Source organism: Dendrobates tinctorius, unplaced genomic scaffold, assembly GCF_039654945.1.
Source record: "Dendrobates tinctorius isolate UK_male_01 unplaced genomic scaffold, ASM3965494v1 ptg000203l, whole genome shotgun sequence".
In the NCBI taxonomy this organism is placed as follows: Eukaryota; Metazoa; Chordata; class Amphibia; order Anura; family Dendrobatidae; genus Dendrobates; species Dendrobates tinctorius.
In genome coordinates this window covers 18,201,789-18,226,035 of record NW_027361870.1, presented here as the reverse complement: position 1 = coordinate 18,226,035, position 24,247 = coordinate 18,201,789, and the positions used below count along the sequence as shown (strand labels likewise).

At 41.1% G+C, this 24,247-nt stretch overlaps 1 long non-coding RNA gene across 2 annotated transcripts; it reads left to right on the top strand.

Moving 5' to 3' along the window:
- The first annotated feature begins 278 nt into the window (after positions 1-278).
- On the top strand, positions 279-10,911 carry LOC141057303 (uncharacterized). 2 transcript variants are annotated; one of them, XR_012222024.1, is made up of 3 exons: positions 279-425; positions 5,458-5,681; positions 10,481-10,911. It is a non-coding gene; the product is annotated as an uncharacterized lncRNA (long non-coding RNA). The 2 variants fall into 2 exon arrangements; XR_012222025.1 differs by having other exon boundaries at positions 280-425; positions 5,458-5,537.
- The last annotated feature ends 13,336 nt before the right edge of the window (positions 10,912-24,247 follow it).

Below are 24,247 nucleotides of genomic sequence, written 5' to 3'. Positions count from 1 at the left end.
AACATTAGAAATCGCCCAAAAGGTGAAACCCAGCAATAAAGAGCAAACTCCATAACAGGTTATTAGTGAAACATTAACCTTTTCAGAAAATTCGCAGGCTGTGCGACAAAGGATTCAAGCATTATAATAAAACACCATCATTTAGAGCATAGAATATCATAGCAAATTCATATAACAGTGATTCCAACATGCAGAGTCTCATAGCACAATTGTTCTCGATATGGCGTATGAGTGCTGAAAGTGGCTGCACCTGAGACCCGGGGGTGGCGGTGATGTACGCGACGGAGGATTGGCCCATGACTGGGTGGGTTTACTATATAAATCAAACAGGTCTCAAGTCATGACACACACAATTTCCTTGAAAAAGCTAAAAAGGCGAAACGTATGGCGGACTCCAGGAATTCTGTGAACAGGCGATTAAATGGGTATGTGCTCATGTTATATGTGATTACCAGCATGGGGATTTTTCTTCTATATGGCACTTTGCACTTTACAGACCACTATGGGTCTAGGTGGATATATGCTTACATGCTGATATATTTTTGCACTTCACCATTACCTGTATCCACTCCTTTATTCCTGTATTTGTGTGTATTTCACTTGGGTACATATTCCTTCCTCTGACTTGTATTTTATCTATGATATGAATTTACTTAATAAAATTTATTTTTTATTTATGATGTATATCCCTCTTTCCGAGTGGTGTGTTCAGGATACTTTGTATCCACTTTTTGATCTATTTCACACACCCCTACCGCATTAGTATGTTTTTGGACATTTTTGTGAGGCACATTAGAGTCACGATAAGTTTAACCCCTTCCTGCCATCCGACGTACTATCCCGTCCATGGGACCCGGGCCCCTATGCCCATGGACTGGATAGTACGTCTACCGCGATCAGCGGCGCCCACGTGGTGAGCGCCGCTGATCGCGGCCGGGTGTCAGCTGATTATCACAGCTGACACCCGACACAATGTGTCAGGGGCGGTCACGGACCGCCCCCGACACGTTAACCCCTTGCACACCGCGATCAAACACGATTGCGGTGTACCGGGGGTTAAAGGGAAGCATCGGCAGGGAGGGGGCTCCCTCCGTGCTTCCCTGAGCCCCCCCACGGCAGCGCAATGTGCAGCGCTGCTGCGGGGGGGGCTCCTTTCCTGCAGGCCCCCGAATCCAAGATGGCGACGGGGGCCTGCAGGGAGCCGGCTTCCTCAGTGCCTGCAAAGCGAAGGCAAGAGGAAGTCTTCTTCAATGCCTGTGACAGATTGCTGATCTGTGATGTGACAGATCAGCGATCTGTCACAGGACAATGATGTCCCACCTGGGACTATTTAATAAAGTTAAAAAAAAAGAAAAAAAAAGTGTTAAAATAATTTAAAAAAAAATCGCCAAATAAATTAGAAAAAAAAAAAAAAATATTCCCCCAAATAAATCCATTTTTTGGAAATAAAAAAAACAAAAAACAATAAAAGTACACATATTAGTTATCGCCGCGTCCGTAACGACCCGCCCTATAAAACTGTCCCATTAGTTAACCCCTTTAGCGAACCCCTTAAAAAATGAAGCAAAAAATAATGATTTATTATCATACCGCCAAACAAAAAGTGTAATAACGCGCGATCAAAAAGACGCATATAAATATCCATGGTACCGCTGAAAACGTCATCTTGTTCCGCAAAAAACGAGCCGCCACACAGCATCATCAGCGAAAAAGTAAAAAAGTTATAGCTCACAGAATAAAGCGATGCAAAAATAATAATTTTTTTTATAAAAGTTTTCATTGCATAAAACCGACAAAACATAAAAAAACGACCTAAATGAGGTATCGCTGTAACCGTACTGACCCGAAGAATAAAACCGCTTTATCAATTTTACCGCACGCGGAACGGTGTAAACGCACTCCCCCCAAAAGAAATTCATAAAACGCTGGTTTTTGTTCATTCTGCGTCCCAAAAATCGGAATAAAAAGCGATCAAAAAATGTTACGTGCCCGAAAATGGTACCAATAAAAACGTCAACTCGTCCCGCAAAAAATAAGACCTCACATGACTCGGTGGGTCAAAATACGGAAAAATTATAGCTCTCAATATGTGGTGATGCAAAAACTATTTTTACAATAAAAAGCGTCTTTTAGCGTGCGACAGCCGCCAAACATAAAAACCGCCATAAATAGTAAATCAAACCCCCCGTTATCACCCCCTTAGTTAGGGAAAAATAATAAAATAAAAAAATGTATTTATTTCCATTTTTCCGTTAGGGTCAGGGTTAGGGTAAGGGTTAGGGTTAGGGCTGAGATTAGGGTTAGGGATGTGTTGGGATTCGGGTTGGAGTTATAATTGGGGGGTTTCCACTGTTTGGACACATCAGGGGCTCTCCAAATGCAACATTGCGTCTGATCTCAATTCCAGCCAATTCTGAGTTGAAAAAGTCAAATGGTGCTCCTTCCCTTCCAAGCTCTGCCATGCACCCAAACAGTGTTTTGCCCCCACATGTAGGGTATCAGCCTACTCAGGACAAATTGCAAAACAATTTTTGGGGTCCAATTTCTCCTGTTACCCTTAGGAAAATAAAAAATTGGGGGAAAAAATATCATTTTTGTGGAAAAAAATGATGTTTTTATTTTCACGTCCGAGCGTTATAAACTTCTGTGAAGCACTTGGGGCTTCAAAGTGCTCACCACACATCTAGATAAGTTCCGTGGGGGGTCTAGTGTCCAAAATGGGGTCACTTGTGGGGAGTTTCAATAGTTTAGGTACATCAGGGGCTCTCCAAACGCACATGACACCCGCAGACCATTCCATCAGAGTCTGCATTCCAAAACGTCACTGCTTCCCTTCCGAGCCCCGACGTGTGTCCATACAGTAGTTTTCTCCCACATATGGTGTGTCAGCGTACTCATGACAAATTGGACAACAACTTTTGGGGTCCAATTTCTCCTGTTACCCTTGGGAAAATGAAAAAATTGGGGACTAATTGATCATGTTTGTGGAAAAAATACGATTTTTTTATTTTCATACCCGGGCATTATAAACTTCTGTGAAGCCCTTGGGGGTTCAAAGTGCTCACCACACATCTAGATAAGTTCCTTAGGGGGTCTCGTTTCCAAAATGGGGTCATTTGTGGGGGGTTTCCACTGATAGGTACATTAGGGGCTCTCCAAAGGCAACATGACACCCGCAGAACATTCCCTCAAAGTCTGCATTCCAAAACGTCACTACTTCCCTTCCGAGCCCCGACGTGTGCCCATACTGTAGTTTTCTCCCACATATGGGGTATCAGCATACTCAGGACAAATTGGACAACAACATTTGGGGTCCAATTTCTCCTGTTACCCTTGGGAAAATAAAAAAAATGGTGACTAAAAATCATGTTTGTGGAAAAAATACGAATTTTTTATTTTCACGCCCGGGCGTTATAAACTTCTGTGAAGCACTGGGGGGTTCAAAGTGCTCACCACACATCTAGATAAGTTCCTTGGGGGGGTCTAGTTTACAAAATGGTGTCATTTGTGGGGGGTTTCCACTGTTTTGGTACATCAGGGGTTTTCCAATCGTGACATGGTGTCCGATCTCCATTCCAGCCAAAAACGTCAAATGGCGCTGCTTCCCTTCCGAGCTCTGCCATGCTCCCAAATAGTGGTTTACCCCCACATGTGGGGTATCAGCGTGCTCAGGACAAATTGCACAGTAACTTTTAGGGTCCTGTTACCCTTGGGAAAATAAAAATTGGGGTGAAAAGATCATTTTTGTGGAAAAAATATGATTTTTTTAATTGTACCGCTGTACGTTATAAACTTCTGTAAAGCCCTTGTGGGTTCAAAGTTCTCACCACATATCTAGATAAGTTCCTTGGGGGTCTAGTTTCCAAAATGGGGTCACTTGTAGGGGGTTTCCACTGCTTAGGTACATCAGGGACTCTCCAAACGTGACATGGCGTCTGATCTGAATTCCAGCCAATTTTGCATTGAAAAAGTCAAACGACGCTCCTTCCATTCTGAGCTCTGCCATGCGCCGAAACAGTCGTTTCCCCCCACAAATCAGGTATCAGCGTACTCAGGACAAATTGCACAATAACCTTTGCAGTCCAATTTCTCCTGTTACCCTATAATATTCAAAAAAATTCCTGTGACGCACCAAAAGGGTTAATAAACTTCTTGAATGTGGTTTTGAGCACCTTAAGGGGTGCAGTTTTTAGAATGGTGTCACTTTTGGGTATTTTCTATCATATAGACCCCTCAAAGTGACCTCAAATGTGATGTGGTCCTAAAAATAAAATGGTGCTGTAAAAATGAGAAATCGCTGGTCAACTTTTAACCCTTATAACTTCCTAACAAAAAAAAATTTTGGTTCCAAAATTGTGCTGATGTAAAGTAAACATGTGGGAAATGTTAGTTATCAAGTTTTTTGTGTACCGTATCTCTGTGATTTAAGGGCATAAAAATTCAAAGTTGGAAAATTGCGAAATTTTCAAAATTTTTGCCAAATTTCCGTTTTTTTCACAAATAAACGCAAGTTATTTGAATGAAATTTTACCACTAACATGAAGTACAATATGTCACGAGAAAACAATGTCAGAATCACTGGGATCCATGGAAGCGTTCCAGAGTTATGACCTCATAAAGGGACAGTGGTCAGAATTGTAAAAATTGGCCCGGTCATGAACGTGCAAACCACCCTTGGGGGTGAAGGGGTTAATAACAAGACTGTTGTGTTATACTGCAATACTACTTGTTAATCACCTTTGTCCTCCCTGCGAGGAGTTTGCCCTATTGTTGTAATTAAATTGCATTATTATTAACCCTTGCTCTGCATTCCCTCCGTTCCTGCATCCCGTAACCTGCTTACATATATACTGAATGTATCCCATCAAACTAAAATGTACAACCCTACTGAAGATAATGGGTAAAAGGGGCTTTCTGTCTTTAGAAAAGTTGTATCCTCAGGTGCAGTTTGTTGTTAAAAAGAAATGGTGCTTTGTTCATCTTCCCCAGGTCCAGTTCTGCTTCTCTACTGCTGCTCCTGGTGATAATTCTTGTATGAGTTTGGCAGCTTATGCCACACATACTGGCACCACTGCTGAGGTCAGTGATTGGCTGCAGTGCTGTCAGCTCTGCAGACATCAGGAAGACCAGCATGACATGGCGCTGTTCCTGGGGAGAGCAAGTGAAGCACATTTTTTTTTGTTTTGTTTTTTTTTTTTGTTGTTGTTTTTTACAATGAACTGCACCTGAAGACACAACAAATAAAAAAAACCCTTTTAACTCAAAATCCCAACATGTAAAGATATCATATAACACATAGGACAAAGAGGAGCTTCAGCCATTGTTTGATCAGGTTCTATTACAACACACTACTGTTTGAGGAATCATTATATGAAAGGCCGAGATGTAAAATCCCGAGCTCATATTTAAAAATGTTCTTCGTTGTCTCATCCACCAATGTTTTTTTATTAATTGTAGAAGAACAATGGGCTGGAAGTAATTGAATATACAGTCTATGATGAAAGCTGTTAGCCTTCAGCTGCATAAAGGAGAACATGGTAAGCCACAATAGAACATCATTTGGGCTTCTTCCTGGCAGACTGTGATCATATCTGAAGATTTTCGTTCCGCTCCATCAAGCCTGGAAATTAGGTTGTAGATCATAGTCACATCTGTCGAGAAGTCAATAACAATCACCCCAGGTAATCTTTCCCAGTGTTTGCACCAGATGCGTTTCATTGACCCGTTTCTATTAATACATTCTTGAAATGATCCTAAAAATGTTCTCTTTTAACCTATTGTTGACTTTAAGAATTTTTTTACAAACTCCTCTGATAATTGAATTTATAAACTGAGCAATGCGTCTAAAAATCTAGGGGGCGATGTGAAGACTCATTGTAATCTGTGTGCTTTCTATTCGTATTGTAAATTGTTGACTCCTTTTTAGTATTTTACTTTATTATTTTATCAAATGTCGATCAGGAATGAAAAGTGTGGCACAAATTTTGCCATTCCAATTTTTTATTCATGTTTAGTTCACTTTTCTATGTTGGGTAAGAGCACTGTGCCGTCATATAAGGCTATTCCCGCAGATTTTACATGTTTTTGCCGCACTTTTTTCGCTGCGAAAATGCTACAAAACCTCATAAAATAAGCAACCCATTGACTTCAATGGCATTCCGCACATGCTGTGCTTATGCTGCGTATTTTTCCGCTGTGGAAAAATACGCAGTATGCTCATTCTTTTTGCGGAATTGCGGGAATTCCGCACACATAGGAATGCATTGTTCCGCTTACGTTCCGCATGTGGCTGTGCCCACCATGCGCAAAGTAAGCGGAAAATGTGCGGCTTGTACCCACGGTGTGGAGGAGAGGAGATTCTCCTCCAGGCTCTGGGTACCATATCCCTGTAAAAAATAGAATTAAAATAAAAAATTGTGTTATTCTCACCTTCCGGCGTCCCACGCAGCATCCCCTGGCCTCAGCGATGCTCCCATGTCCCGTTCCCAGCGATGCCTTGTGACAATGACCCTAGATGATGTAGCGGTCAGTTAAAAAACTGATACTGGCCAAATACTGATGAAAATCTGAAACCTTATACATAACTGCAATATGTCTTCGTAATCAGGTCCCATAATATCTGCTATGTCTGCCCTGCATTGGTTATTATGAGGCTGCATCTGCACAGGACTGATTTTCCTATAGGAAAGAAAATGAATAAATCCCCCACCTAAAGCATGCTGCATTTAGAATAAATGCTGGGCACTCCGAAAAGTAAAAACACCACAAAAAACCCTATTATTTGTATTTTATTTCATATTTTCCTACTGACTCCACAGCCAAAAAAAATGGAAAGATTGCAGTGAAAATGCAGCACACTTGCCAAAAATGCAATTTGCGAATTCACTTTTTGCAAAAAAAAAATAAAAAATGCTGCAATGTTTTGGGGGTATTTTTTATTTTTTTTTTTTACCCCAAAATCTGCAACCAGATGTTGGATGTGAACGAGTAGTGAAATATAAGACTACAACATTGTGAATTTACTTGGCAGCTTCCATACTTTTGGTGTGATTTTTGGGTCCCTTTCTTTCATGCATTTTTGCATAGGCTTTTCCATAAAAAAATATAAAATAAAAAACCAAATGGGACTATTTCTGGCACAAAGCAAGCCACCTGAAAGATGGTGGAAACTTTACGGCTTGCGCAGATGACCATAAAATTCGGGCGAGTGCTATCCGTTGTATTGAAGTGTAGCCCTGGTCCCCATGTGATTCTAGGAGGGATATTTAATCCAAAGCACCTTATTTCTGGGGGCCACAATCACTTGTTACCATATGAACGGATAAGTGCCAGGAACGCTCATGTTTCCATATCATGCGCATTTCTAGTAACTTGTGAATGTAAAATGACTGTTGTATGTAACATCAGCAATTCTCCCAATCAGCCGCTGATTTCTAGGAGGCCGGAAGCTGGTGTGAGAAATCACCGGTAAATACCCTATGATTGCAATGCCCACTATACAAAAAACCTACAGCCAAAACCTACATGACTTTATTTGCAGATGAAATTTCTAGACCTGTCTCCTTCTATGACATATTGTACTGCTCACTGACAGATTCTTGCTACTGTCAATGTAGACTTTTTTTTTTTTTCTTACTTTAAAGGGGAATTCCCATCTCCAAGATCCTACTCCAATATTTAATAGGTGTAATAATAATAATATTGGCAAATACCTCCAATTTGAAATGTAGCATAGTGTTTCTGATTCACTATGTGTCTTTCCTCATGTGCAGGGCATTGCGGGACCTTAGGTATCCATGGTTACGAACACTGATCTAGTGACAGCTAGTTGCTAGTGGTCGTAACCATGGATACCTAATGTCCTGCAATGACTGCACATGAGGAAAGCGACATAGCGAATCAGGAAAACTATGCTACATTTCTAAATGGAGGTATTTGCTAAAATTATTAGAATTACACCTTCTATATACTGGGATATTATCTTGGAGATGGGAATACCTCTTTAAGGCTGAAGATACACTAACGATTTTAAAATCAGTCCAATTTTGATGCAGGAGAGTCGGACGAATGTAATGCAAGTGTCATGTGCGTGTCATGCGTTTGTAAGGCTACTTTCACACTTGCTTTTTTTTTGCTGCGCGTTTTTGCGCACACAAACGCATGAAAAAAACGCATCATGCGTTTGCTTTTTTTGTCGGTTTTGGTGCGTTTTTAAAATGCCACATGCGTTTTTTTTTTTTTTGCGCATTACAATGCGCACCCATAGACTATAATGGGTGTTTTGCTGTAAAAAAAAAACCGCATTGTGTGCGCATGTGTTTTTTTGGGGCAAGTCGGACGCACAAAAAATGCAACAGGATGCATTTTGTGCACCCGAGTGCACACTACAAAAAAAACACATGCACATGTTTTTTATGATAGTAGGCACATTATAATTGGTGATGAGTGAACGTGCTTGGATAAGGTGCTATCTGAGCGCGCTCGGGTGCTAATAGTATCTTGGGCGTGCTCGAATACTATGTTTGAATCGCCGCTGCTGCATGTCTCACGGCTGTCAGACATGCATGGATAGTCTGCTTTTCCTATGGAATCTGAGAGAAGCATAAGGTACAGAGTGAGAGCCTGATTCCAGTCACTTCCTGGACTGTTTAGTGCAGTTTTGATAAAATTTGTGTTTTCTCTGCTGCAGATCTAGAAGTGCTCAGAATGCTGAGCTGTGTATAACCACGTCCACCCCACTGATTGGCAGCCTCCTGTGTACACTGTGCATTATCAGCAAGCTGCCAATCAGTGGTGGGGGCGGGGTTACACTGATTACCTGGAATGTCTTGCTAATAAAACACTGATTGTATTGAAGCTACATCAAGCTGATGAGCAAGTGACACATCCCAGTGCATTGGGATTAGTCAGTTTCTCAGCTGTGACCAGAGAGTATGTATGGAGCGAGGCCGCGCCCACTGGACGTATAACGCATACATAACCTCTGGTCCCGGCTCACAAACCGGCGAATCACTGCAGCGCACAGTGCGTGCCCTGGGGGGCTTTATGTCTGTAGTCAACAAGAGTGACTGCAGACTTATCGATTTGGGCCAGGACAACCCCATTAATATGAATAATTGCAGATGTGAAGACGCTACCTAGGACCCTGATAAGGCAGATTAAGCACAGAGAACTTTAGTCTTGTAACTGCATCAGTGTGGCATCATGATGTCACTGACAAGCCAGCGGTTCATCACAGGAGGAGGCAAAAGACCTCTGAATGCCCCCCCCCCCCCCAACCTGGTTCACAACTGTAGAGGAACATCCCACTGTTATTATAGAAATTTATTATGATGGTCATTACAATCATGGCAATGTGTAACATAAGCAATCAATGTCAACTGAACCAGTGATATTCTACATATAGTATCTATATGGCCAAGCACCTATAAAATGGCCACAATATGCAATCCCAAAGGTCTGGGGCTGCAGGTAGAGCTCATCATACAGGTGGTATTAAGGGTAAGCGGGTTCTATACATGAGATCATTTTAACCATTGTCTCCTTAGTGGATTGCAGTACTACACAATAGATGTGAGCTTTCCCTCTAGTTATGGACTATTGATGACTGGTGATATTCTTACACTAGTATTGTTAATAATAGAGGCGGCTTTGTGTCCGCTCTGTGTGCACACATTATACATGGATGGTACTGCATTGGTTGTCCTTTGATTTATGACACAATTGAAATAGGCACTTTATGCATTACTATAATGACAATGAATATTATATGCTGATAGAGGGGCCCACTATCCCACCCTGTTATATTACTGATGATCTGCTGTCCCTGAGCCTTTTTTCTTTTGACTTTTATGATTTATGTGATCTCTATTTAAGCCTTGTAGTGATACAAATAAACTTACTTGATTTTATTAATTTTATTACATAATAGCGGATTTGGACTCCATGTTTTCTGTAGGAATAAAAAGTTTAACATAACTTTTTTTTCCTTTTCTAAGTTTTCATAATAAAAAAAAATACACAAAAACTGCAGTTGTTAATAAACCAAATGCTGAGATTTAGGCTAGGACTACAGGCTCTCTATGCCTATCAATGAATGAATTTTAGTTGTAGTAATTAACTCTAAAGGTATGTTCCCACAATTCGTTGTGCTGCATTTTTTGCTGTGACTTTCTGTTATGCACCCTTTCTGGATCTGCGCTTCTCTTCCCTCAACCCGTCTGCTAAACTCTGTTGTGCTCCAAGTCGGGCTTTGCATATGGCCTGGCATCATTCCACATGAAAATCTGCCTGGATCTATATAAAGCTCACCAATACACACACCTGTGCCTTTTTTATTAACATTTCAATGTTACTTAGACTTTTACTATGTCAGTGTACTGCTTCTGTCTGCCTACAATCTCCAGGACATCTCCTCTCTGCCTGCAGCTTCCAGTAACAGGTTCCGTTCTCTATGACGTCTCCTGTCTGTGTTTTTCAGGAGGTCTCCCTTCTGCCTGCTGCCTCCAGTGACTCTGTTACCTGTCTGCGGTCTCCAGGACATATCCAGTCTGCCTGTGTCTCACAGTAGCCGTGACGTCAGTGAGATGAATGTAGCTCATCGGTTATGAACCTCTCTCATCTTATTCACGACACAGCGCAGCATCTATCACACAGAGCTCAGTGTTTCTGCTGCATGGCATGCTTAATGTCCGCATCATGCCAGCGTTCAGCCAGGTATATAGATGTAGCAGAGCTAGACTTGTCAAGGTACAAATGGATTATCTTCACATCGGACAGATGAAGGATATGATTTTTTTTATTGTTTTTATTTTTTTACTGGGGACACAGAGAGTATAACTTTTGTTTTTTGTTTAAATAAACGTGTAAAACAGGGTGTTTTGTTTTTTCTAAATAAAGGATTTTATTTTTGCTGTGTTCTTATTTCAAAACTTACTATGGGGTCAGTAATGTGAGCGTCTTATAGACATCTCTCCAACTGCAAACACAAAGATGACATTAACCCCAGCCTTATTACCCCACTTGACACCACCACAGGGGAATTGGGAAAAGCAAGTCAGATTTGATGCGTCTTATGCATACGCCATTTCTGGAGCAGTTTAGTACTGATGTTGGTAGCGGGGGAGGGCAATATCTCTGCACCCCCCCAGGCTAATAATATCAGCCTTTGCTGGTTTGAATTTATAGGGGAACCCTGTGTCATTTTTTTTGCTGGGGTCCCCTGTAAGACTGTGTGCACACGTTGCTTTTTTTTGCATTTTTCGTGGCGTTTTTCTGCTGCAGAATCGCCACAAACGCTTCCCATGCAATCCTATGGGATTCCGCAATGCTGTGCTAATGCTGCAGATTTTTCCGCTGCGGAATCACATAGCAGAAAAACCCGCAGCATGCTCACTCTTTTTGCGGAATCGCGGCGATTAAGCACCCATAGGATTGCATTGAAACGCTCACTTTACGCATGTGGCTATGCCCACCATGCATAAAGTGAGCGCTCAATGTGCGGATGGTACCCAGGGTCTGGAGGAGAGGAGACTGTCCTTTAGGCCCTGAGTACCATAATCCTGTAAAAAATAAAAAAATAGTGATATATTCACCCTCCAGCGGCCCCCACAGTCCTTCTCGCCTCTCACTATGCTCCCGGCATCTTCCGCTCCCAGTAATGCTTTGCGCGAATGACTGCGATGACATTGCGCTCTTGCGAGTGTGATGTCATCTCAGGTCCTTCATGCAAAGCATTACTGGGACCAGAAGATGCCGGGAGCGCCGCAGAGCAGATCAGGGGCCGTCAGAAGGTGAGACTAACAATATTTTTAAATTATTTTTAACATCCTATCTTTTAGCATTGATGCTGCATAGGCAAAGTTGGTCACACTTGTTAAGCACTATGCTTGACGAATGTGACCAACCTGTCAATCACATTTCCAAGCGATGCTTGAAATCACTTGGACTGCGCAAGCATTCCGCAAGCTAAAAACACTTAAAAAATGCTTGCTTTTAGTGGGGAAAAATGCATGCGAATTCGCATGCGGTTTACCCGCAGCGGGAGTTGTGGAAATGCTGCAGACGTTTCCGCAGCATTTCTGCACATGTGCACATAGCCTAAATTCACCAATAAAGGCTAAGCAAACAGCTGTGTGCTGTTTTAATAGCCTGGGACCCTTTTGGGATATTGTCCCTTTTCCCAGCTTATTAATATCAGCCCCCAGCCATGGGCTTTCCCTCTGCTGGTTATGAAAATTATTCTGGAGCCCACGGCAATTTTTTTTTTATTTAATTCTTAATTTTACACAGGAGCAACACAGCGGGTACTGAATACAACTCCCATCATTGTTGCCTGGTCGTGCTGATCACAGGGAGACCAGGTGACAATAATGAGAGCTGCCTTCAGCAGAGGATGCCTGGGAACAGCGCGAACTGTAAGGGTATGTGCACACATTGCACATTCGTCTGCGGATCCGCAGCAGTTTTTCAAGGGATGTACAGTACCATGTTATCCTATGGAAAACAAAAACTGCTGTGCACATGCTGTGGAAAATTCCGTGCGGAAACGCAGTGGTTAATTTTCTGCAGCATGTCAATTCTTTGTGCAGATTCCGCAGCGTTTTTACACCTATTCCATCATTGGAATCCGCAGATGTAAAAACGCAGGCGAAATCCGCACTAAAACCACTAGAAATCTGCAGGTAAAACGCAGGCATTTTGACCTGTGGATTCTGCAGATTCCACGTGGAAAAATCCGCCAACGTGTGCACATACCCTAATGCTTCTTCCCAGGGGCCGGTACGTGTCATCAGGGCGCACACGTATGGCATGCATTTTGTCCGTGCTGCTGCCAAAAAACTGACATGTGTTCGTGTGAAAAACCTGTGAGCAAAACCTTAAAAAACAAACCACATATGGACACATGGGGCCTTAAGATGTTTTTGATTGGACTGAAAAATCTTTTGATTTAAGTTACTGTGATCTCTTAGGCTACTTTCACACTGGCATTTTTTTTGTGCTGTGCACCGTGCGCAGTGCAGACGCACATAAATGCATCATGCGTTTTTTTTAGTTTGCGCATGCGTTTTTGTGAGACAAGTCGGGCGCACAAAAAATGCAATAGGATGCATTTTGTGCGCCCGGGCGCACACTACAAAAAAACGCATGCACATACAAACACATGTGTATGCACACCCATGTAAAGTATAGGGAAAAACGCATGCCTTTTTTGCGCAAAAACACAGAGCAAAAAAACACAAGTATGAAACCAGCCTTAAAGCTGCAGATTCAACAAATGACCATTTTCAGTTCATAACAATGTATTAAATGTTTGGCAACTCTGTTGTGCAAAATAATTTGAAACAGTGCACTGTGAGGTTTTTTTTAGTTTTAAAAGAAATACTGTATCATTGGGAGGTTTGTCCAATAAAATGTGATTTGTACTTACTGTATATACTATACTGACTTATTTACATCAACCATATAGGAAACTCCGCGAAAAATAGCATTTGCATAATAATTTGGAGCGTGGTGTGTTGTTGTTGCTCCAAACGGAACATCTACTCCATCCAATGTGCATAGGTGCACTATGGCAATGATGTAGCATGCCTCGTCACTATAAGGGTGTGTGCACACGCTGCGGATTCTGCTGCGTTGTACAGTACCTTTATTTCCTATGGAAATAAAAAAACGTAGTGCACATGCTGCGGATTTTTCCGTGGGTTCCAATCCGCAGCATGTCAATTCTTTGTGTGGATTTTGCTGCGGTTTCACACCTTCTCCATTATGAGGTGTGAAACCGCAGGGCAAAACCGCAGCCTAATCCGCAGATAAACCGCAGGACTTTTGTCTTGCGGATTTTTCATCAAAATCCGCACAACCTAAAAACTACGTGTGCACTTACCCTTAGGAAGTCCTCGTTTGTACGTGGGTTTTTCAACAAAAAAAAAAACTGCAGCAAAATGTGTGAACACAGCCATAGGGATTGTGCATATGACATCTATTAAATGACAGCATGCCTGCTAAGTTTTGCAAGCAGAAGGCGCTTCAGGAAAACACAGGCAATGTCTTTCCTGAAGCGTCTTTTTTGGCATCTTTTTGTCGTTTTTTTAAAGTGGCCAGATTGCAGCTGGCATTTTTTATTATTTGAATGTAAAAACTAGTGAGCAGCTCGCAAGCGGAAACCCGCTAAAAAAATGGTCAGGCCACTTCTTTAACCTCTTCAAGTCTCTCCAAACATTAAGGCTAGGTGCACACGCTGCGGATTCACAGGTAAAACCGCAGGTAAAGTGACCTGCGGATTTCCTGCGGTTTTGCCCTGCGGTTTCACACCTCTACTATGTTAAAGGTGTGAAACCGCTGCGGAATCCGCACAAACAATTGACATGCTGCGCTCTGTAAACCGCAGCAAAAACCACGCAGAAAAAAACCGTAGCGTGTGCACAGCGGATTTGAAATGCCATAGGCTAACATGGTACGCTCCGTAACCTGCTTGAATAAGCACCAAAGAAGCATTGAAAATGTGCCCGGCAATGTAAAAACTGGCCATGTGCACACGTTGTGGATTCTGCTGCGCTTCTGCAGGGCCAAAAACGCTGCGGAAAACGCAGCAGAATCCGCAACGTGTGCACATGGCCAGTTTTTACATTGCCGGGCACATTTTCAGGTTTTCAATGCTTCTTTGGTGCTTACTCAGGCAGGTTACAGAGCGTACCTATCTCAAAAAGGTGTGGCTTGCGCATACCCTAAGGGTAAGTTCCCGTATGGCATAAATGATGCAGATTTTCTGCAGAAGAAAAAAAAAATCAAGAAATCTGTAGCAGTAAATATCATATTTCTTTGCAGTAAGGCTGTGAACAATCTGCACATTTAACCCTTTGCATTGCAATTGGTAAAATAAGCATGGACATGCACAGAATAAGCTGACATGCCGCAGATTTTTATTTTTTGCAGTGTGTATATGATATTTAGCTACCGTATCCTTCAATGCTGGTCCTGTAATATGCAGTAGATTTTCTCCAAGCGAATCAGTAAGAGAAAATCCGCAGCATTTACTGCACGTGGGGACTTTCCCAAAGCAGATCTGTGGTCATGTATGCTGTTGTGTGAAAAGCCTGGCATTTTATGGGGAGGACTGCTTCCTATGAGCCAAAACAGCACCGAAAATATTGTGTCAGTTGGCTGAAAGGAGCGAGGAAAGAATACACTGGATACGAAGCATTGTGTCTTTACATGTGCCACACATGAAGCCGGGGGTGACCTTTTCTGGGAGCATGTTCTTTTCTTCCCCTGCATATTGCCTCCTCTTTATGATTAGGAAGCATGATACAGTGAAAAAAAACAGTAACTGCCCCCGAGGGACATCTCTGATAACGCCTCTTTGGTCTTAGTGAAAATTAGACTCTAAACTTTACAAGCTAATATCTCCACAGCCAACATTCCATGACCTGGCTCGTTTACAAAGCTCAAACTAGTCTAGGTCCTCTTTAAGCACATAGGGTTTTACCATGAACAAAAGTTAAGTTTAGTCAATGGATCTTGGCATAATAATTATTTCCAAAATTGGATGTGTTTAGATAAAATGTTCCTGTGCTGAGATAATCTTATAAATGTGCCCCTGCTGTGTACTGTGTAATGGCCGTGTCTGACTGTGCAGGAACATAGTCTGATCATACCACCGCTCCTGGGCAGTGGAGGAAGCAAAAGAGTATACAGACATTACAGCAAGGGATCACCGCTGATTCTTTTTGGGAGATAAAGCATTTTCCTGCCTATTTTTATACAATACTTTACTTCAAAGAATCAGCTGTGATCCCCTCCTGTGATGTCTGTATACTCTCTTTTGCTTCCTCCCCTGCCCAGGGGCTGTGGTATGATCAGACCATGTTCCTGCACGGTCAGACACAGCCATTACACAGTACACAGCAGGGACACATTTATAAGATTATCTCAGCACAGGAACATTTTATTTAAACACATCCAATTGTGGAAATTATTATTATTCCGAGATCTATTGATTAAAATGAACTTTTGGTAGTAGAAAAACCCCTTTAAATTCCTCTCTGCTACAACTGTAGATACATTTTGCCACAGTTATCACCATTATTATATAATGACCAGAACAGTAGAGGGTCAGGTTTTCTTAGTACGGCTTTGGTGCAATTTGGAATGCATCTTTTTGGGACAAAACAAAACTCTTCATGCCCTTAGGACGCTCTCCTATAACGCCCCTGTGTGAATCTCTATTACTTGGTTTCAGGTGTAATAAAAACTGAAGACAAAAGGCTTGAACAGACACAACAGATTCACATCTCTCAGCCACAAAATAAGGCCGGGGTCACACTGGCGAGGAATACGGGAGAGTGAGAGGCGCAAAAAGCACGCATTAGACACGGACAAATGATTTTCTATGGGGTCACTCGCACCAGCCGTATATTTCTCCTCAGTATCCTACGCTCCGTGCCACTCGCAGCATGCTGCGATTGTCAGCGTACTACGCCCGTAATACGCCAATGCAAGTCTATGGGTGCGCAAAAAATACGGATTACACACGGACCACACATGTGACTTGTGAGAAATACGCACCCGGTGTCTTTAGAAACCCTGTCATAGGGCTCCATTATATGTCCATTTTGCAAGGCGGCGAGAAAATCTCACCATACGGATGCCATACGGATTACATACGGAGGCGGACATGCGCAAAATACGCGACCACACCTTGATTACGGAGCACTATTTAGAGGTCTGTCATCCGTATTACGCATGTAAAATACTGACCGTATTTTGCGCAGTTTAGTGTGACTCCAGCCTAAAGGTTAAACTGCAGCTGTAGCACAGCCACCACCAGAACCAAAGGTTGAATAGTCATTAAAAAGGGACTAAAAAATGTATTCTTCTTGGTGGACTTTTTTGTGTGCACATGCTATATGTCATAAAGAAAATACAATTTTATTTTTTATTTGCTTAAGGCATGTCTCATGTTTACTGCTCCTAAAGGGAACGTTCTAGGTTATATTCACTAGTAGAAAATGCAAAGTGTTTTAATATAAAAGAAAAAGAATAATGTAATAAAACACATTTTCTTTTGTTGGGTTAAGTAGACAACGTCCTTAATAAAGAAGTCTCACGTCTACGGTGGTAGTCAAGAAATGTATTACTATATTACATCTAACAGAAATGTATAGAGTATGTACAAATCATACTGTATATATATGTGTATATTTCTAGCTCAGCACCATAGCGTTCTATCACATGGGAAAAAGTAACACAAATTACATACACATATTAATGCCATGTTCACATTGGTGGTTGGGCCACGTTATACTAGAAAAGGCAGACAACAGCTGATCTGTATTCAATTTTTAGTGTATTCTTCACTTGTTTTGTTAACTCATGATTTTATTTTCCTGTGACAAAAGTTCATGTTAGAACTGATTTGGTAAAACGCAATGAGAGAATACAGAAACGTGTAAAATGTTTCCATACACCAACTGGTATGGTCAGGGAGCGAGCCTGATAAAGGTTGATGCCATCATCATTTTAGTTGGCTAATAAACAGTATTGACTACTGAGGACTGTCGTCTTTCTGAAGACTGTGTTTTGAGTCCCACAAATTGCAAAAGCACAGCCAAAAATGTGAATATATGATGCATCAGGAGTACAACCCCTAAGTAAGTTACTGCAGTGGTTGTATAGTGTCTACAAAAAAAAACTACAGGCATTAAAGATACATTATCAGAAAATATGAATTTACTGAAAAAAGTCCTATAAGCATGGAACAAATTTTAAGCATATATGGAAGAAAGATCAAAGTGAATTTACAAATCTACACATCTGAGACAAATATATATAAGATTAGGTAAATAATAAAAGTGCTAACTGGATGGACCATGTGGTCTTTTTCTGCCGTCAGTTCCTATGAACTATCCTTTGTTAAATTGCAAATTTTCAGCTCTGACAACGTTGTCTCTGCTACATCCAACTTTTAGCTATAGACAAATAAGGCCACGTTCACACGTTCAGTATGTGGGCAGTATTTCCCATCAGTGTCTGTAAGCCAAACCCAGAATTGGGTGATAAATCCAGAAGTGGTGACGTGTTCCTGTTATACGTTTCCTCTGATTGTCCCACTCCTGGTTTTGGCTTACAAATACTGATGTATAATACTGACCAAATACGGAACGTGTGACCTAAGATACATCATTACATAGAAAACCATGGTACTACAGCAATCCAAAAGAACAAAGTCTCGGGAAACCACTATATTTACCAAACTGTTTAATGTTTACAGTAATTAAGAAGCACAAATGACGACATATCACAAAGAGGACAGAGTAGTATCACATTATAATACATAAATACATACAGACTAGGCTAGACTATCTACTGTTTGGGAAAAATCAGCTTTGAAATACCAATCACTGATATTTTACCTTTTTTATTTCCTCATCTTTTGCTCTGTAGACGGATCAGTAGTTTACTAATATGGAGAGATTGTCCAGGATTTCGGCAATTGCTGCAAATAATACTTTGAATATATTGAGGAGCCACTGCTGAACCTGCCGCATGACTCTGCTACTGTATATAGTGGCACAACCGTTATCTAGGTTCTTACCAGATTTCCTTGGCAAACTTTCTGGAAAGAAAAACTGAAATTTTACCGGCGAAACAAAGTATTTCAAGAAAAGATCCAGAAACTTGTGTCACAAAAGGAGAGCTTTATTCTTTTGCTGATGATCCATTTCTTCTAGATTCATAAGAATCGGAGGTCAATGAAGTAATGGGTACAAGGTTCTCCATGATGTGTAGTATTGTCCATGTGCCGGATATCTCCTGTATAAGCCATCGCTGGAGATTAGAAGGACTGATCCTCATCATGTTGAGGGCTTAGGTAGTCCTCTTGTTTTCTTTCTTCCTTCACACCCTGAGATGCTTTGTCTAGCTCTATTCAGTGTAGTCTACTGTTCTCCACAGCCTGTGTAGAATGAATCATAGCCCCAGAATGTAAACTCTGCTTCTTAGCTCTGGAAGATGCTGCTACCTACTTCACCCATCATGGCATACATCCCTCACAGATGATCAGGCCAGCCCACATTTCATGCCTTCTGCCTGGTAAGATGGGGATTTTCTAATAATTACTGGATTGCCACAATCACATATCTATTATCAGTGTGTAATGTGCGTATCCAGAAAACAAAAGCATTGAAAATGGATGATACTAGATTCTAAAAGATCCATGAAAATGTTAGTGACACTACACCTCATAGATAATATAACATACGTAGACTCAAATACATGTGCACAGATACAGACAAAGAATACAGCAGCTTCTGTAAGCTCTAAAGATGTATACAGAAGTTGAATATATGACATTTAGCCTGCTTTACTGCAATATAGAATATACATAGAGCACAAATTAGCCAATTCATGAGCCCAACAGCCATGACAAGGAGTACCCTTTTCTGGTGGGACCTAAAACCGAATATTTATCAAATAATTATTTTGTTTACAAGCACTGTTCAGTTTTGTAATATTCTGTCACGGATAGTGGCTTCCTTCATATTTGGCTGAGCCCCTCCTATGTTTTCAATCAATGCTGCATCCCACCCGTCCTTAAAATTTGTATTCTTTTAGCCCTGAAGAGGCATGTCTGCTAAATATTAGGTTTTGGGTCCATCAAAGAAAGGTCACCTTACCGTGGCTGATGGGCTCTCATGAATTGGCCAACTTATATTTTTTTATAGCAGTAATTCATGCCACTTTTCATATTTTTAATGTGTGCACATCGTAGCGCAGAGTCCTACTGCATTCTTTTGTTTTGATCTTGTGCAGTCATAGCAGCTTGCACTTGTTCACACTTGCTTTATTCTGTTCAGAATTGCTGGTCAGCTTTTTGCCATGTATCATATGCCTCAACTGGCAACTCCATCAAATATTGTTAAAAAAAATAAATAACCTGTAGTCACTGAGAATAATTAAAACTATTCATTTGCAATCATTATTACATATAGTTTAACACTTTAAGGACCTGGCAATTGTTTTTATTTTTGCGCTTTCGTTTTTTTCCTCCCCTTATTACGAGAGCCATAGCTGTTTTATTTTTCCATCAACATAGTCGTGTCAGGGCTTGTTTTTTCGCGAGATGAGTTGTCGTTTTCAATAACACCATCCATTTTATCATGTGATGTACTGAAAAGTGGGTGAAAATTTCCAAGTGTGGCAAAATTGCAATAAAACGCAATTCCGCAATTGTTTGGGGTTTTTATGTATAGCGTTCATTTTCCAGTAAATATGACCTGTATGTACGATTCTACAGGTCAGTACAATTGCGCAGATACCAAACAGGCAGAGTTTTTCTTTTACTTAAGTGGTCAAAAAAATTCAGAAATTTGTTAAAAAAAAAAGTGGCTCCATTTCATTTTTTTTTTCATTTTTGGAGCTGTGTGAGGGCTTGTTTTTGTGCACAGGTCTGCTGTTTTTATTGGGTTCATTTAGGGGTATACATGATGTTTTGATCGCCTGGTATTACAATTTTTTATTTTATTGCCATGGCTGAAAAACCGCAATTCTGGCGTTTTGATTTTTTTCTTTACCGATCTTATTAATTTATTTTTTATTTTGATAGAAAAGACTTTTATGAAAGCAGCGATGCAAAATATGTGTTTTTTTAATTGTGTCTTAATTTTAATGGGAGAAAAGGAGGGGTGATATGAACTTTTTATGCATTATTTTTCATATTTTTTAAAACATTTGTTAGTCTGCTTAGGGGACATGAAGCTGTGATTGTCCGCTATATATAGCAGTGCATCAGCACAGCAATGCATAGTAAAAAATAATGGTCTCCTATGAACGCCGGCAACGGGTTGGTATCTCCGGAGTACCATCATGACAAAAACAAGGTTCTCCAGCAGACCCCTGGCTGTCATCGCAACCCATTGATGCCCCTAGATCACATCATGGACACACTGATGGGTGCATAGAACAGCGTGCCCCCTGTTGGCACACTGTAAAATGCCGCTGTCACAGATTAACAACAGAATTTAACAGGTCAACATCCACGGGTCCACCAATGACTGTTACAGACAGATGATGTCTGATTATTACAGTCATCATCTGCCGGCAATATCATATTATTGCTAAATAGCTATGACACATATTGACTACAAGGACTGTTCACAAGTCATAATATCAAATCAAATAGTTAAATGTGAGCTCCAGTAAAAGCGAGTGCCGACACCGCTGGAATGGCGCCGGCACCGGAGGTGAGAAGTTTTTGACTGTAGGAAAAAAATGCTGCAAAAATGCTGTGCGTGGACATAGACAAAGTGGGTTTTTTTTTAATTGTAATATGTGCAGATGCATACATAGGGGCAACTACATCTATCTATAAATGTATACGCTGTATATATACATAGATTTTTCAATTAATATGACATTACATGTACACTTATAGTACAAAGCCACATTAGATACACACATGCACTTACACACACTAATGTTCAGTTCCAAGTACAGTATACCAGCCTACACCATAATATATATATATATATATATATATATATACTGTATATGCACCAATTATGCCTGATAGCTCACACACATCTCTTCTATGATTGATATTTTTTAGCAGATCAGATGAATTCTCGTTTACCTTTCTATGAATTTCAATAGCAATCCAGTTTCTAACAATACGCAGTAGATTTCATACATTTTGTGGCTTTAAATGCATGACATGCTAGCAAAACCTTCAACAAACTGCAAAACCCATCACAACCACTGGGTGGCCACACGTAGACATAGACCTCTCTGGAGTGTGTGAGGAAACTGGAGAACCCAAACTCCTTGGTGGAATTTGAATCCTGGACCCCGGCGCTGATAACCACTGAGCCACCTTTGGTTCACAAGGGAATGTCCTCCAGCACCAAAGAAAAGGAGATAAAACTTAGACTTTAATCATATAGAGTAAAAAAAAAATGGCAGAATGTGCACTTAATTTTTACACGTTTCAGATAGAAAAACCTTTAATCGTGATTAAGGTTTATTTTTTTTTTAACTTTATCCACATTGTGCCAATTTTTTTGTTCTTCTTTATGATTAACCCCTTAATGACCAGGGGTATTTTTTGGTTTTGCATTTTTGTTTTTCGCTCCCCTTCTTCCCAGAGCCATAACTTTTTTTATTTTTTGGTCAATATAACCATGTGAGGGCTTGTTTTTTGTGGGACGAGTTGTACTTTTGAACGACACCATTGGTTTTACCATGTCATGTACTACAAAACGGGAAAAAAATTCCAAGTGTGGTGAAATTGAAAAAAAAAGTGCAATCCCACACTTGTTTTTTGCTTGGCTTTTTTGCTAGGTTCGCTAAATGCTAAAACTGACCTGCCATTATGATTCTCCAGGTCATTACAAGTCCATAGACACCAAACATGTCTAGCTTCTTTTTTATCTAATTGGTGAAAAAAAATTCCAAAGTTTGTTAAAAAATGGTGCCATCTTCCGAGACCTGTAGCGTCTCCATTTTTCGTGATCACGGGTCGGGTGACAGCTTATTTTTTGCGCACCGAGCTGATGTTTTTAATGATACCATATTTGTGCAGATACAATCTTTTAATCGCCCGTTATTGCATTTTAATGGAATGTCACAGCGACCAAAAAAGTAATTCTGGAGTTTTCATTTTTTTTCCCGCTCCGCCATTTAGCGATCAGGTTAATCCTATTTTTTTTTATTTTTTTTTTTTTATTGATAGATCGGGCGATTCTGAAGGCGGCGATACCTAATATGTGTATGTGTGATTTTTTTTTAATTGTTTTATTTTGAATGGGGTGAAAGGGGAGTGATTTAAACTTTTTAGTTTTTTTTTTATTTCTTATTTTTTTAAAACTTTTTTTAACGTTTGGCATGCTTCAATAGTCTCCATGGGAGGCTAGAAGCTGCCATAGCACGGTCGGCTCTGCTACATATAGGCGATGCTCAGATCGCCTATATGTAGGAGAAATACAGCATTGCTATGAGCGCTGACCACCGGGTGGCGCTCGTAGCAATCAGGCATCAACAACCATAGAGGTCTCCAGGAGATCTCTGGTTGTTATGCCAACTGACAGCGGCGTTTAACTAGTTAATAGGCGCAGGTGGATCATGATTCCACCTGCGCCTGTTGTGGGCACATGTCAGCTGTTCAAAACAGCTGACATGTGCCGGAGCCATCATCAAAGCGGGGGAGACGTTCAATGACAGACTTTTTCCGTCACTGGACGTTAAGGGGTTAAAGGCTAAGATTTAACCATTTTCCTTTGGTCCTGGAGCACATCTCATTTTGGACCATAAAGAGCTATTTGACCTGAAAGCCAGCCCAGTGCGTACCCCGTGCACCACACCCGACCACAGACGGTCTATACAGGAGGTCTCCTGAGATGCTTACCTCTAACACAGAAGTTGACACTTTTCCTATTTTTTGTACAGTGTATACTGTGTCTACTGAGCTATTGTGCTGCACGTAACTTATCTTGTGATATGCTAATCCAAGAGCTTAAGAGGCAATGGGAACCATGTTATGCAACCATCAATAGTGTTACAGAGGGCAGAATCAGCCCCTCCAGTCTTAAAATGAAGAAGCAACCTTACGGAAGGTAAAAATTGAATCATAGTATAACTGCATCCTCAACATGTCTTCTAAGCTCTCTTAAAGGGAATCTGTCAAAAGGTTTTTTCTACCTCATCTGAGAGCTGCATAATGTTGGCAAAGAGACCCTGAATCCTGTGATGTGTCACTTAGTTTATTGGGTGCAGCAGTTGTAACACAGAGTACTAAGATTTAGCAGAGCTGAGAATGCTGGCCCTGCCCATACCAGGCTCTCTATTCACATAGTCTATTGACAGTGAGCTGCTTATCACAGGAGGGGGTGTGGTCGGACAACTGCTCATGCAGCCAGCCATGAAAGCCAAATAAAGTAGCGGTCACCAGGGAGGGCAGGGAAGGCTGGGAAGGAGGATTATTAAACGGGGTGGTCCAATGCAGCTCCAGCCGTAAACCTCCAATGGAGGAATGAAAAGCTAGGACAGTGTGAGTGTACGGTCAGAGGAGCGCTAAGGACACAAGGACAAAACAAAGGTTTCTTAAGCCCACAGCGCGTTTCGACAGCAGTCCATCTTCATCAGGTGCTACCTGATGAAGACAGACTGCAGTCGAAACGCGTTGTGGGCTTAAGAAACCTTTGTTTTGTCCTTGTGTCCTTAGCGCTCCTCTGACCATGCAGCCAGCCAGTCA